The sequence below is a fragment of the Salvelinus fontinalis genome, chromosome 30 (assembly GCF_029448725.1).
Source record: "Salvelinus fontinalis isolate EN_2023a chromosome 30, ASM2944872v1, whole genome shotgun sequence".
Taxonomy (NCBI): domain Eukaryota; kingdom Metazoa; phylum Chordata; class Actinopteri; order Salmoniformes; family Salmonidae; genus Salvelinus; species Salvelinus fontinalis.
The window spans coordinates 16,879,222-16,892,540 of NC_074694.1; positions in this window are offsets into that span (position 1 = coordinate 16,879,222).

The following is a 13,319-nucleotide window of genomic DNA, read 5'->3' on the forward strand; positions in this document are numbered from 1 at the left end:
TGCAATACTACAATACTTTGTTACTACAATGCTACAGTCCACCTCGCCAGTATTTTTTCTCTTCTCTAGCCTGTTGGGGATGGGGGCGCTGTTTAGACTATTTATGCTAATTTGGTAATTTTTGAAACGGCTTCCCACAAAATCCTTGATCGTACAATATGCATATTATTATTATTATTGGATAGAAAACAGTCTATAGTTTCTATAGGAGTTGAAATTTTGTCTCTAAGTGGAACAGAGCCCATTCTACAGCAATTTCCCTGACATGGATTCAGATTTCAGAAATGTTGGCCACTGTTCTGAAGTCAGTTAAAAGGGCACTGATTTTGCTATGACTATACGGACACTTCTTACGTCTTCCCCTGGATGCCTTTACGTGATGACGATTCCAATGGGGTCGATTGCGCGTTCACAGGCCCTACAAATGAAAAAACCCTGAAGCTAGTCATTCTTTTGGAGCTGCGTCATGAGCCTAGAGGACACCGGCGCGCACCTGTTCCAAGCGTTAGTTTAGCCTGTTATATTTCTCCGGTCATCTTTTCACTCGTTATAGGAGTTAAAAACATCATAAGGTAGTTAATTTAAAGCGTTTTATAGCAATTTATATCCGTTTAGTGCGATTTTGGGACATTTCTTTTTGAAACGATGTGAATAGTTGGGCACGCTTTTCAGTTCATCCCGAACGCAGTTGGCATTTCGACATGGCAAGAGGACAGCTTTCCACCAAAAGACGATTTCTCCCAAGAAAGGATCCTTTGCCCAAGATACTGATGGAAGAACAGCTCAAGGTAGGACATTTTTATTATGATAAATCGTGTTTCTGTCGAAACATTTTAGTGGCTTAGGACGCCATGTTTTATGACGTAGCTTCGCTAGGCGCAAACTGTATTGAAAAGTAAGGATAAATTAAAAAATGTTATTCCGCAATTGTATTAAGAATTAAATTGTCTATCAATCCCTGTCCACCCTATATTTTTTAGTCACGTTTATGAGTATTTATGTATAAGAGTAGATCACTGTCTAAGTGGCGCAAGGACATATTATGACCAGCTGAGTTACATTTCACATTGTCTAACCATGATTTTGGTGGCTAAATATGAACGTTTTCGATCAAACTCTATATGCATTGTGTAATATGATGTTACAGGAGTGTCATCTGAAGAATTCTGAGAAGGTTAGTGAAAAAATTAATATCTTTTGGCGATGTTGACTTTTATCGCTCACTTTGGCTAGAATCAATGCTGGGCTGCTATGTGGTATGTGCTATGCTAATATAACGATTTATTGTGTTTTCGCTGTAAGACACTTAGAAAATCTGAAATATTGTCTGTATTCACAGGATCTGTGTCTTTCGATTCGTGTATGCTGTGTATTTTTACGAAATGTTTGATGATTAGTAAGTAGGTAAACACGTTGCTCTAAGTAGTTTTTCTATTCCATTTGTGACGGTGGGTGCAATTGTAACCTATGCCATCTACCTGAAATATGCACTTTTTTCTAACAAAACCTATCCCATACCATAAATATGTTATCAGACTGTCATCTAATGAGTTTTTTTGTTGGTTAGGGGCTATAAATATCTTAGTTTAGCCGAATTGGTGATGGCTACTGGTGTTGGTGGACAAATAAAATGATGGTGGATTATGCTAATGTATTTTTAGGTAATAGATGTACATCTTTACATATTGTGTCTTCCCTGTAAAACATTTTAAAAATCGGACATGTTGACTGGATTCACAAGATCTGTGTCTTTCATTAGCTGTATTGGACTTTAATGTGTGAAAGTGAAATATTTAAAAAATATATATTTTTTGAATTTCGCGGCACTGGTTTTTCAGTGGGGGGGGGGGGGGTGCCTCTAGCGCCACGCTGATCCTAGACAGGCTAGACTAATTGAACGTTTGACAATTAACTGGCTGATAATTCCAAGCATACTTCTGATCAGGCCTGTACAACGCCCATGGGAGTGTTTATGTGTTGTTTAGAGATTGGTTGGTTCTTCTGGACGCTTCAGTCCAGATCTTTTTTTATAGCCATATCTGCTCAGCACACTGTGTGTGTGTGTGTGTGTGTGTGTGTGTGTGTGTGTGTGTGTGTGTGTGTGTGTGTGTGTGTGTGTGTGTGTGTGTGTGTGTGTGTGTGTGTGTGTGTGTGTGTGTGTGTGTCTGTGTCTGTGTCTGTGTCTGTGTCTGTCTGTGTCTGTCTGTGTCTGTCTGTGTCTGTCTGTGTCTGTCTGTGTCTGTCTGTGTCTGTCTGTGTCTGTCTGTGTCTGTCTGTGTCTGTCTGTGTCTGTGTCTGTGTCTGTGTGTCTGTGTCTGTGTGTCTGTGTCTGTGTGTCTGTGTCTGTGTGTCTGTGTCTGTGTGTCTGTGTCTGTGTGTCTGTGTGTCTGTGTGTCTGTGTGTCTGTGTGTCTGTGTGTCTGTGTGTCTGTGTCTGTGTCTGTCTGTGTGTCTGTGTGTCTGTGTCTGTGTCTGTGTCTGTGTCTGTGTGTCTGTGTCTGTGTCTGTGTGTCTGTGTCTGTGTCTGTGTCTGTGTCTGTGTGTCTGTGTCTGTGTGTGTGTGTCTGTGTGTCTGTGTGTCTGTGTCTGTGTGTCTGTGTCTGTGTCTGTGTGTCTGTGTGTCTGTGTGTCTGTGTGTCTGTGTGTCTGTGTGTGTGTCTGTGTCTGTGTGTCTGTGTGTCTGTGTCTGTGTGTCTGTGTGTCTGTGTCTGTGTGTCTGTGTGTCTGTGTCTGTGTGTCTGTGTGTCTGTGTCTGTGTCTGTGTCTGTGTGTCTGTGTCTGTGTGTCTGTGTGTCTGTGTCTGTGTGTCTGTGTGTCTGTCTCTGTCTCTGTGTCTGTCTCTGTGTCTGTGTGTCTGTGTGTCTGTGTGTCTGTGTGTCTGTGTGTCTGTGTGTGTGTCTGTGTCTGTGTGTCTGTGTGTCTGTGTCTGTGTGTCTGTGTGTCTGTGTCTGTGTGTCTGTGTGTCTGTGTCTGTGTGTCTGTGTGTCTGTGTCTGTGTGTCTGTGTGTCTGTGTCTGTGTGTCTGTGTGTCTGTGTCCGTGTGTCTGTGTCTGTCTCTGTGTCTGTCTCTGTGTCTGTCTCTGTCTCTGTGTCTGTCTCTGTGTCTGTGTGTCTGTGTGTCTGTGTGTCTGTGTGTCTGTGTGTCTGTGTCTGTCTCTGTGTCTCTGTGTCTGTGTGTCTGTGTGTCTGTGTGTCTGTGTGTGTCTGTGTGTCTGTGTGTCTGTGTGTGTCTGTGTGTCTGTGTGTCTGTGTGTGTCTGTGTGTCTGTGTGTCTGTGTGTGTCTGTGTGTCTGTGTCTGTCTGTGTCTGTCTGTGTGTCTGTGTCTGTGTCTGTCTGTGTGTCTGTGTGTCTGTGTGTCTGTGTGTCTGTGTCTGTGTGTCTGTGTGTCTGTGTGTCTGTGTCTGTGTGTCTGTGTGTCTGTGTGTCTGTGTGTCTGTGTGTCTGTGTGTCTGTGTCTGTGTGTCTGTGTGTCTGTGTGTCTGTGTGTCTGTGTCTGTGTGTCTGTGTGTCTGTGTGTCTGTGTGTCTGTGTGTCTGTGTGTCTGTGTGTCTGTGTGTCTGTGTGTCTGTGTGTCTGTGTCTGTGTGTCTGTGTCTGTGTCTGTGTCTGTGTCTGTGTCTGTGTCTGTGTCTGTGTGTCTGTGTGTCTGTGTGTCTGTGTCTGTGTGTCTGTGTGTCTGTGTCTGTGTCTGTGTGTCTGTGTGTCTGTGTGTCTGTGTGTCTGTGTCTGTGTGTCTGTGTCTGTGTGTCTGTCTGTGTGTCTGTGTGTGTGTGGTGACGTGTACTGATGGACATCCCACCCTGCTGATGAGGGGCATAGTTAAATGACAGCCTGCTGAGCAGATATGGCCAGTCCAGAAGAACCAACCAATCTCTAAACATAGTTATGAACTCGATGTTGTCCAAAAGGCTGTGTTTTATATTTGTAAAATTGCATTGCTCTGTCGACACATAGTGAAGGAATGCCCTCGACAAAAAGTTGCACCCTTTTCCAAAATGGACCTGCGGCTTTCCCACCCGGACCCGAAATTAATAAATATATATATTTTAAATATAGAGACAACTAGACCCGTTTCTTATAACCCTGGTTGGCTCCAGACCCGGTCCAATCAGATCAGAGTGAGGGAAGCAGCAGAAAAGTATTTTTGAAAGATAGTTGATTCACCGGAGCAGATGAAACGGGAGAGGAGGGAGAGGAGGGAGAGAGGCGGGCCGTACTGTGTGCCAGTGACATGAGGAGCAGGGAGGAGTGAGAGACCAGAGACACCACGCCAACTCAAGCTACAGTAGACTAATAGCTGCCTTAGCTAGGTTATTTAACTTCAAATATAACTAGGTAGTACCTAGTACACCAACTACAGCAGGTTAATGTCTCTCTCTCTCTACTCCAGCAGGTTAATGTCTCTCGCTCTCTCTACTACAGCAGGTTAATGTCTCTCTCTCTCTCTACTCCAGCAGGTTAATGTCTCTCGCTCTCTCTACTACAGCAGGTTAATGTCTCTCTCTCTCTAATACAGCAGGTTAATGTCTCTCTCTCTCTACTACAGCAGGTTAATGTCTCTCTCTCTCTACTACAGCAGGTTAATGTCTCTCTCTCTCTACTACAGCAGGTTAATGTCTCTCTCTCTCTACACCAGCAGGTTAATGTCTCTCTCTCAATTCAATTCAATTCAAGGGGCTTTATTGGCATGGGAAACATGTGTTAATATTGCCAAAGCAAGTGAGGTAGATAATATACAAAAGTGAAATAAACAATAAAAATTAACAGTCAACATTACACATACAGAAGTTTCAAAACAATAAAGACATCACAAATGTCATATTGTATATATACAGTGTTGTAACAATGTACAAATGGTTAAAGCACACAAGGGAAAATAAATAAGCATAAATATGGGTTGTATTTACAATGGTGTTTGTTCTTCACTGGTTGCCCTTTTCTTGTGGCAACAGGTCACAAATCTTGCTGCTGTGATGCACACTGGTATTTCACCAAGTAGATATGGGAGTTTATCAAAATTGGATTTGTTTTCGAATTCTTTGTGGATCTGTGTGATCTGAGGGAAATATGTCTCTCTAATATGGTCATACATTGGGCAGGAGTTTAGGAAGTGCAGCTCAGTTTCCACCTCATTTTGTGGGCAGTGTGCACATAGCCTGTCTTCTCTTGAGAGCCATGTCTGCCTACGGCAGCCTTTCTCAATAGCAAGGCTATGCTCACTGAGTCTGTACATAGTCAAAGCTTTCCTTCAGGTAGGTATTCTGCCACTGTGTACTCTCTGTTTAGGGCCAAATAGCATTCTAGTTTGCTCTGTTTTTTTGGTAATTCTTTCCAATGTGTCAAGTAATTATCTTTTTGTTTTCTCATGATTTGGTTGGGTCTAAATTGTGCTGTTGTCCTGGGGCTCTGTGGGGTGTGTTTGTGTTTGTGAACGGAGCCCTAGGACCAGCATGCTTAGGGGACTCTTCTCCAGGTTCATCTCTCTGTAGGGGATGGCTTTGTTATGGAAGGTTTGGGAATCGCTTACTTTTAGGTGGTTGTAGAATTTAACGGCTCTTTTCTGGATTTTGATAATTAGTGGGTATCGGCCTAATTCTGCTCTGCATGCATTATTTGGTGTTCTACGTTGTACACGGAGGATATTTTTGCAGAATTCTGCATGCAGAGTCTCAATTTGGTGTTTGTCCCATTTTGTGAAGTCTTGGTTGGTGAGCGGACCCCAGACCTCACAACCACAAAGGGCGATGGGCTCTATGACTGATTCAAGTATTTTTAGCCAGATCCTAATTGGTATGTTGAAATTTATGTTCCTTTTGATGGCATAGAATGCCCTTCTTGCCTTGTCTCTCAGATCGTTCACAGCTTTGTGGAAGTTACCTGTGGCGCTGATGTTTAGGCCGAGGTATGTATAGTTTTTTGTGTGCTCTAGGGCAACGGTGTCTAGATGGAATTTGTGGTCTTGGCGACTGGACCTTTTTTGGAACACTATTATTTTGGTCTTACTGAGATTTACTGTCAGGGCCCAGGTCTGACAGAATCTGTGCAGAAGATCTAGGTGCTGCTGTAGGCCCTCCTTGGTTGGTCATCAGCAAATGACCAGCAAAAAAAAAAAACAGATCATCAGCAAACAGTAGACATTTGACTTCCGATTCTAGTAGGGTGAGGCCGGGTGCTGCAGACTGTTCTAGTGCCCGCGCCAATTCGTTGATATATATGTTGAAGAGGGTGGGGCTTAAGCTGCATCCCTGTCTCACCCCACGACCCTGTGTGAAGAAATGTGTGTGTTTTTTGCCAATTTTAACCGCACACTTGTTGTTTGTGTACATGGATTTTATAATGTTTACCCCCAACACCACTTTCCATCAATTTGTATAGCAGACCCTCATGCCAAATTGAGTCGAAGGCTTTTTTGAAATCAACAAAGCATGAGAAGACTTTGCCTTTGTTTTGGTTTGTTTGGTTGTCAATTAGGGTGTGTAGGGTGAATACATGGTCTGTTGTACGGTAATTTGGTAAAAAGCCAATTTGACATTTGCTCAGTACATTGTTTTCATTGAGGAAATGTACGAGTCTGCTGTTAATGATAATACAGAGTATTTTCCCAAGGTTACTGTTGACGCATATTCCACGGTAGTTATTGGGGTCAAATTTGTCTCCACTTTTGTGGATTGGGGTAATCAGTCCTTGGTTCCAAATATTGGGGAAGATGCCAGAGCTCAGGACGATGTTTAGAGTTTTAGTATAGCCAATTGGAATTTGTTGTCTGTATATTTGATCATGTTGTCTGTATATTTGATCATTTTCATTAAGGATACCATCAACACCACAGGCCTTTTTGGGTTGGAGGGTTTTTATTTTGTCCTGTAACTCATTCAATGTAATTGGAGAATCCAGTGGGTTCTGGTAGTCTTTAATAGTTGATTCTAGGATTTGTATTTGATCGTGTATATGTTTTTGCTCTTTATTCTTTGTTATAGAGCCAAAAAGATTGGAGAACTGGTTTACCCATACATCTCCATTTTGGATAGATAACTCTTTGTGTTGTTGTTTGTTTAGTGTTTTCCAATTTTCCCAGAATTGGTTAGAGTCTATGGATTCTTCAATTACATTGAGCTGATTTCTGACGTGCTGTTCCTTCTTTTTCCGTAGTGTATTTCTGTATTGTTTTAGTGATTCACCATAATGAAAGCGTAGACTCAGGTTTTCCAGGTCTCTATGTTTTTGGTTGGACAGGTTTCTCAATTTATTTCTTAGATTTTTGCATTCTTCATCAAACCATTTGTTATTGTTGTTCATTTTCTTCGGGTTTTCTATTTGAGATTTTTAGATTTGATGGGGAAGCTGAGAGGTCAAATATACTGATAAGATTTTCTACTGCCAAGTTTACACCTTCACTATTGCAGTGGAACGTTTTACCCAGGAAATTGTCTAAAAAGGATTGAATTTGTTGTTGCCTAATTGTTTTTTGGTAGGTTTCCAAACTGCATTCCTTCCATCTATAGCATTTCTTAATGTTACTCAGTTCCTTTGGCTTTGATGCCTCATGATTGAGTATGGCTCTGTTCAAGTAGACTGTGATTTTGCTGTGGTCTGATAGGGGTGTCAGTGGGCTGACTGTGAACGCTCTGAGAGACTCTGGGTTGAGGTCAGTGATAAAGTAGTCTACAGTGGTACTGCCAAGAGATGAGCTATAGGTGTACCTACCATAGGAATCCCCTCGAAGCCTACCATTGACTATGTACATACCCAGCGTGCGACAGAGCTGCAGAAGTTGTGACCCGTTTCTGTTGGTTATGTTGTCATAGTTGTGCCTAGGGGGGCATATGGAGGAGGGAATGCTTTCACCACCAGACAGGTGTTTGTCCCCCTGTGTGCTGAGGGTGTCAGGTTCTTGTCCAGTTCTGGCATTTAGGTCGCCACAGACTAATACATGTCCCTGGGCCTGGAAATGAATGATTTCCCCCTCCAGGATGGAGAAGCTGTCTTCATTAAAGTATGGGGATTCTAGTGGGGGGATATAGGTAGCACACAGGAGGACATTTTTCTCTGTTAAGATAATTTCCTTTTGAATTTCTAGCCAAATGTATCATGTTCCTGTTTTGATTAATTTAATGGAGTGAGTTAGGTCTGCTCTATACCAAATTAGCATACCCCCTGAGTCTCTTCCCTGTTTCACACCTGGTAGTTTGGTGGATGGGACTACCAGCTCTCTGTAACCTAGAGGGCAACCAGTGAGTCCGTCTCCTCTATACCATGTTTCTTGCAGGATGACAATGTCTGTATTACCGATTTCTTTGGTGAAGTCCGGGTTCCTGCTCTTTAGGCCAAAGGCAGATGACCTCAGGCCTTGGATATTCCAGAATGATATAGTGATGGCTTTTTGTTCCATAAAGTGTCCAATGTTGTTGGTCGTGGTTTGGCCTCAGGCCAGTAAGTGTGAGCAGAGCCTGCTGAGCATCTGGTACATGCCGTTGGCTTGGGCGAGTGTAAGAGTGGGGGTTGGGCCTGTTTGCCCGCTCACTACCTGGGCATATGTGTGACTTCCATGTTGATGCCCTCTTTGCGGGGGTGGGGTGCATGGGGTGGGCAGGAATGGAATAGGTCTGATCTGAGGTGGCCTAAATGGGGTGTGGCCATGGTTGATGTGGGGGGGTGTTGATTGGTTGGGGTGGGGGTGTGGATGTGTCTGGGGGTGCTGTGGTCTGGATGTAAGTCCTCTTGGCGTGGGTCCTCTATGTGTAGGTCAAAGGGGGGGTCCTGCAGGTCTTGGAGGGTGTCTCGCTGGTCTGGGTGGGGTGTCGCTTGATCTGTTGCTCCTGTGTGAAGTGTTGGGGCTGCATTTGAGAGTGATGTCCTTTAGAGTCCGGGCAAAGGTGGGCACTGCTGCCTTGTAGAGGTGGACCTGGTCATAGAAGCTGTTCAATCCAGGGTGGAGTGGTGGGCCAGGAAAACATTTGGGTTTTGAGGCACAGTCACGGGAAATGCTTGCGTTTATGCGCTGTATTGTAGCAGGGTGGAAGTCTTTTCGTGGTAGCAGGGTGGAAATAACCACTTGTGCGTTGGGGAAAGTAGAAGAAGCTTTTTCAATCACTCCCTTCAGTGCTGTGGCCACCCTTTCCTGCTGTGCTCTCAGGTCGGTTGTGCCTGTGTGTATTATTATGTGGCTAGGTGAGCCTAGTTGGTCCTCAGACAGAAGGTCTAGGGCGCGCTGGGTGTTTGGACACCAGAGTTTAGACACACTGGGTTTGGGCAAAAGTTTTTTTTCCCAAACTGTGTCTTGTGTTTGTGTCTTGTGTTTGTCCTCAGTGGGTGTGGGGGGGTTGTCAGGAGGGCTATCAGGGTGGCTGACAGGGGGGGTGCTCAGAGGGGGTGAGAGCTGCTGGGCTGGGGGTTTTTCTTTTGTCTGTTCTGCTGTGATGTCGACTCTATCGTCAGGGTCTGGTGTGGAATGTTCTGCTGTGGTGTCGAGACTTTTGTCGGGTGCTGAGGTGGGCTGTTCTGCTGGCTTCTCTGTGGGGGTGGCCTCCTCTCTAGTGGGTTGTTCTCTGTCACACGCCGTCCCCCTCAACCTCTTCTCCAGCAGTCTGATCCTCTCCTCCATCCCCCTCTCCCTCTCCTCCAGCAGTCTGATCCTCTCCTCCATCCCCCTCTCCCTCTCCTCCAGCAGTCTGATCCTCTTCTCTAGTGCTCTGTTCTGCTCCTGCTCCTGCTTCTGCTCTTTCTCCTGTTGAAGTTGTCTCACCACTGTCCAGAGTGCAGATATGTCTCTCTCCACCTCCAGCACTCCGGGTCTGGTTAAGGGGGTGTTGTTGTGCTGGACTGTTGTCTGGGTCTGTGCTGACTGGAGTGTAATCACCTGCTGTTCTAGCTCCACCTGCCTTACCTCCAGCTGGGTGAATTTATCCTTAATTTCAATGAGGGAGAAGTACTCTGTGCTCTCTTAACAGAGGGGTAGTGTGCTAATATAGCACTGTGCCATGCCAGGGGATGGTTTGTGTGGAAGATAAGGTTGCTGATGTTCCCATTTTTGTAATAGTCAGCAAAAAGTGTCTCTTGATTTTCCATAAGGAGCTTCATTTTGTGATATTTTCTTGCCTTATCATTCTTTACATACACAGGGTACTGTATTTTAATTACCTCTGAACAGCGGGAGGCAGCTTCTAAGGCCTCTCCATTTGGTTGGAGTAGACTACTCGACTCTCCTGCCATTGTTGGGCTAATGGGCTTTGACACCTCTCACTTGACACGTCAGTGCTAGTTGAAGCTGTATCAAGCTTGGCAGAATTATGTTTGCATTCAGTCCTTATAAAGTAATGTCATGTATTTTTCTTCTTGGCTTTTGGAAATAGAATATAGTTTCAGACTAAACATTATTCACTCAGTTCCAGGTTGGGTGGTGTTTTCAGGTTTCTGTTGTTTTCCAGAGAATTTGCTGTATAGAATAATAATCCTTGGTAGTTGGGAATCTTTCAGGTGATTACGTATATCTGTCCAAAATCAGATTGTAGGTTTTGAGTTTTGATTTGAAGTGAGGGTTATGTTGTAGAGGGTAGCATCCTGTATGTGTTCCTGACAAAAAATCCAAGTTTATCTATCTCTAAATCTATCTTTTTAAAAGAAAATGCTGAAAAATGCAGGAGCTCATCTGATCGTGACCTCTGCTCTGCTCTGTCTCTCTCTCTTCTACAGCAGGTTAATGTCTCTCTCTCTTAACTACAGCAGGTTAATGTCTCTCTCTCTCTCTCCTACAGCAGGTTAATGTCTCTCTCTCTCTCTACTCCAGCAGGTTAATGTCTCTCTCTCTACTACAGCAGGTTAATGTCTCTCTCTCTCTACTACAACAGGTTATTGTCTCTCTCTCTCTTCTCCAGCAGGTTAATGTCTCTCTCTCTCTCTACTACAGCAGGTTAATGTCTCTCTCTCTCTCTCTACTACAGCAGGTTAATGTCTCTCTCTCTCTCTACTCCAGCAGGTTAATGTCTCTCTCTCTACTACAGCAGGTTAATGTCTCTCTCTCTCTACTACAACAGGTTGTCTCTCTCTCTCTACTACAGCAGGTTAATGTCTCTCTCTCTCTCTCTACTACAGCAGGTTAATGTCTCTCTCTCTCTCTCTACTACAGCAGGTTAATGTCTCTCTCTCTCTCTCTACTACAGCAGGTTAATGTCTCTCTCTCTCTACTACAGCAGGTTAATGTCTCTCTCTCTCTACTCCAGCAGGTTAATTTCTCTCTCTCTCTACTCCAGCAGGTTAATTTCTCTCTCTCTCTCTACTACAGCAGGTTAATGTCTCTCTCTCTCAACTCCAGCAGGTTAATTTCTCTCTCTCTCTCTCTACTACAGCAGGTTAATATCTCTCTCAATTCAATTCAATTCAATTCAAGGGGCTTTATTGGCATGGGAAACATGTGTTAACATTGCCAAAGCAAATGAGGTAGACAATACACAAAAGTGAAACAAACAAAACGAATTAATAGTAAACATTACACATACAGAAGTTTCAAAACAATAAAAACATTACGAGTGTCATATTAAATATATACAGTGTTGTAACAATGTACAAATGGTTAAAGCACACAAGTTAAAATAAGTAAGCATAAATATGGGTTGTATTTACAATGGTGTTTGTTTTTCACTGGTTGCCCTTTTCTTGTGGCAACAGGTCACAAATCTTGCTGCTGTGATGGCACACTGTGGAATTTCACCCAGTAGATATGGGAGTTTATCAAAATTGGATTTGTTTTCGAATTCTTTGTGGATCTGTGTGATCTGAGGGAAATATGTGTCTCTAATATGGTCATACATTGGGCAGGAGGTTAGGAAGTGCAGCTCGGTTTCCACCTCATTTTGTGGGCAGTGTGCACATAGCCTGCCTTCTCTTGAGAGCCATGTCTGCCTACGGCGGCCTTTCTCAATAGCAAGGCTATGCTCACTGAGTCTGTACATAGTCAAAGCTTTCCTTAAGTTTGGGTCAGTCACAGTGGTCAGGTATTCTGCCACTGTGTACTCTCTGTTTAGGGCCAAATAGCATTCTAGTTTGCTCTGTTTTTTTGTTAATTCTTTCCAATGTGTCAAGTAATTATCTTTTTGTTTTCTCATGATTTGGTTGGGTCTAATTGTGCTGTTGTCCTGGGGCTTTGTGGGGTGTGTTTGTGTTTGTGAACAGAGCCCTGGGACCAGTTTGCTTAGGGGACTCTTCTCCAGGTTCATCTCTCTGTAGGTGATGGCTTTGTTATGGAAGGTTTGGGAATCGCTTCCTTTTTGGTGGTTGTAGAATTTAATGGCTCTTTTCTGGATTTTGATAATTAGTGGGTATCGGCCTAATTCTGCTCTGCATGCATTATTTGGTGTTCTGCGTTGTACACGGAGGATATTTTTGCAGAATTCTGCATGCAGAGTCTCAATTTGGTGTTTGCCCCATTTTGTGAAATCTTGGTTGGTGAGCGGACCCCAGACCTCACAACCATAAAGGGCAATGGGCTCTATGACTGATTCAAGTATTTTTAGCCAGATCCTAATTGGTATGTTGAAATTTATGTTCCTTTTGATGGCATAGAATGCCCTTCTTGCCTTGTCTCTCAGATCGTTCACAGCTTTGTGGAAGTTACCTGTGGTGCTGATGTTTAGGCCGAGGTATGTATAGTTTTTTGTGTGCTCTAGGGCAACGGTGTCTAGATGGAATTTGTGGTCCTGGCGACTGGACCTTTTTTGGAACACCATTATTTTGGTCTTACTGAGATTTACTGTCAGGGCCCAGGTCTGACAGAATCTGTGCAGAAGATCTAGGTGCTGCTGTAGTCCCTCCTTGGTTGGTGACAGAAGTACCAGATCATCAGCAAACAGTAGACATTTGACTTCCGATTCTAGTAGGGTGAGACCGGGTGCTGCAGACTGTTCTAGTGCCCGCGCCAATTCGTTGATATATATGTTGAAGAGGGTGGGGCTTAAGCTGCATCCCTGTCTCACCCCACGACCCTGTGTGAAGAAATGTGTGTGTTTTTTGCCAATTTTAACCGCACACTTGTTGTTTGTGTACATGGATTTTATAATGTCGTATGTTTTACCCCCAACACCACTTTCCATCAATTTGTATAGCAGACCCTCATGCCCTCATAGCAGACCCTCATTGAGTCGAAGGCTTTTTTGAAATCAACAAAGCATGAGAAGACTTTGCCTTTGTTTTGGTTTGTTTGGTTGTCAATTAGGGTGTGTAGGGTGAATACATGGTCTGTTGTACGGTAATTTGGTAAAAAGCCAATTTGACATTTGCTCAGTACATTGTGTTCATTGAGGAAATGTACGAGTCTGCTGTTAATGATAA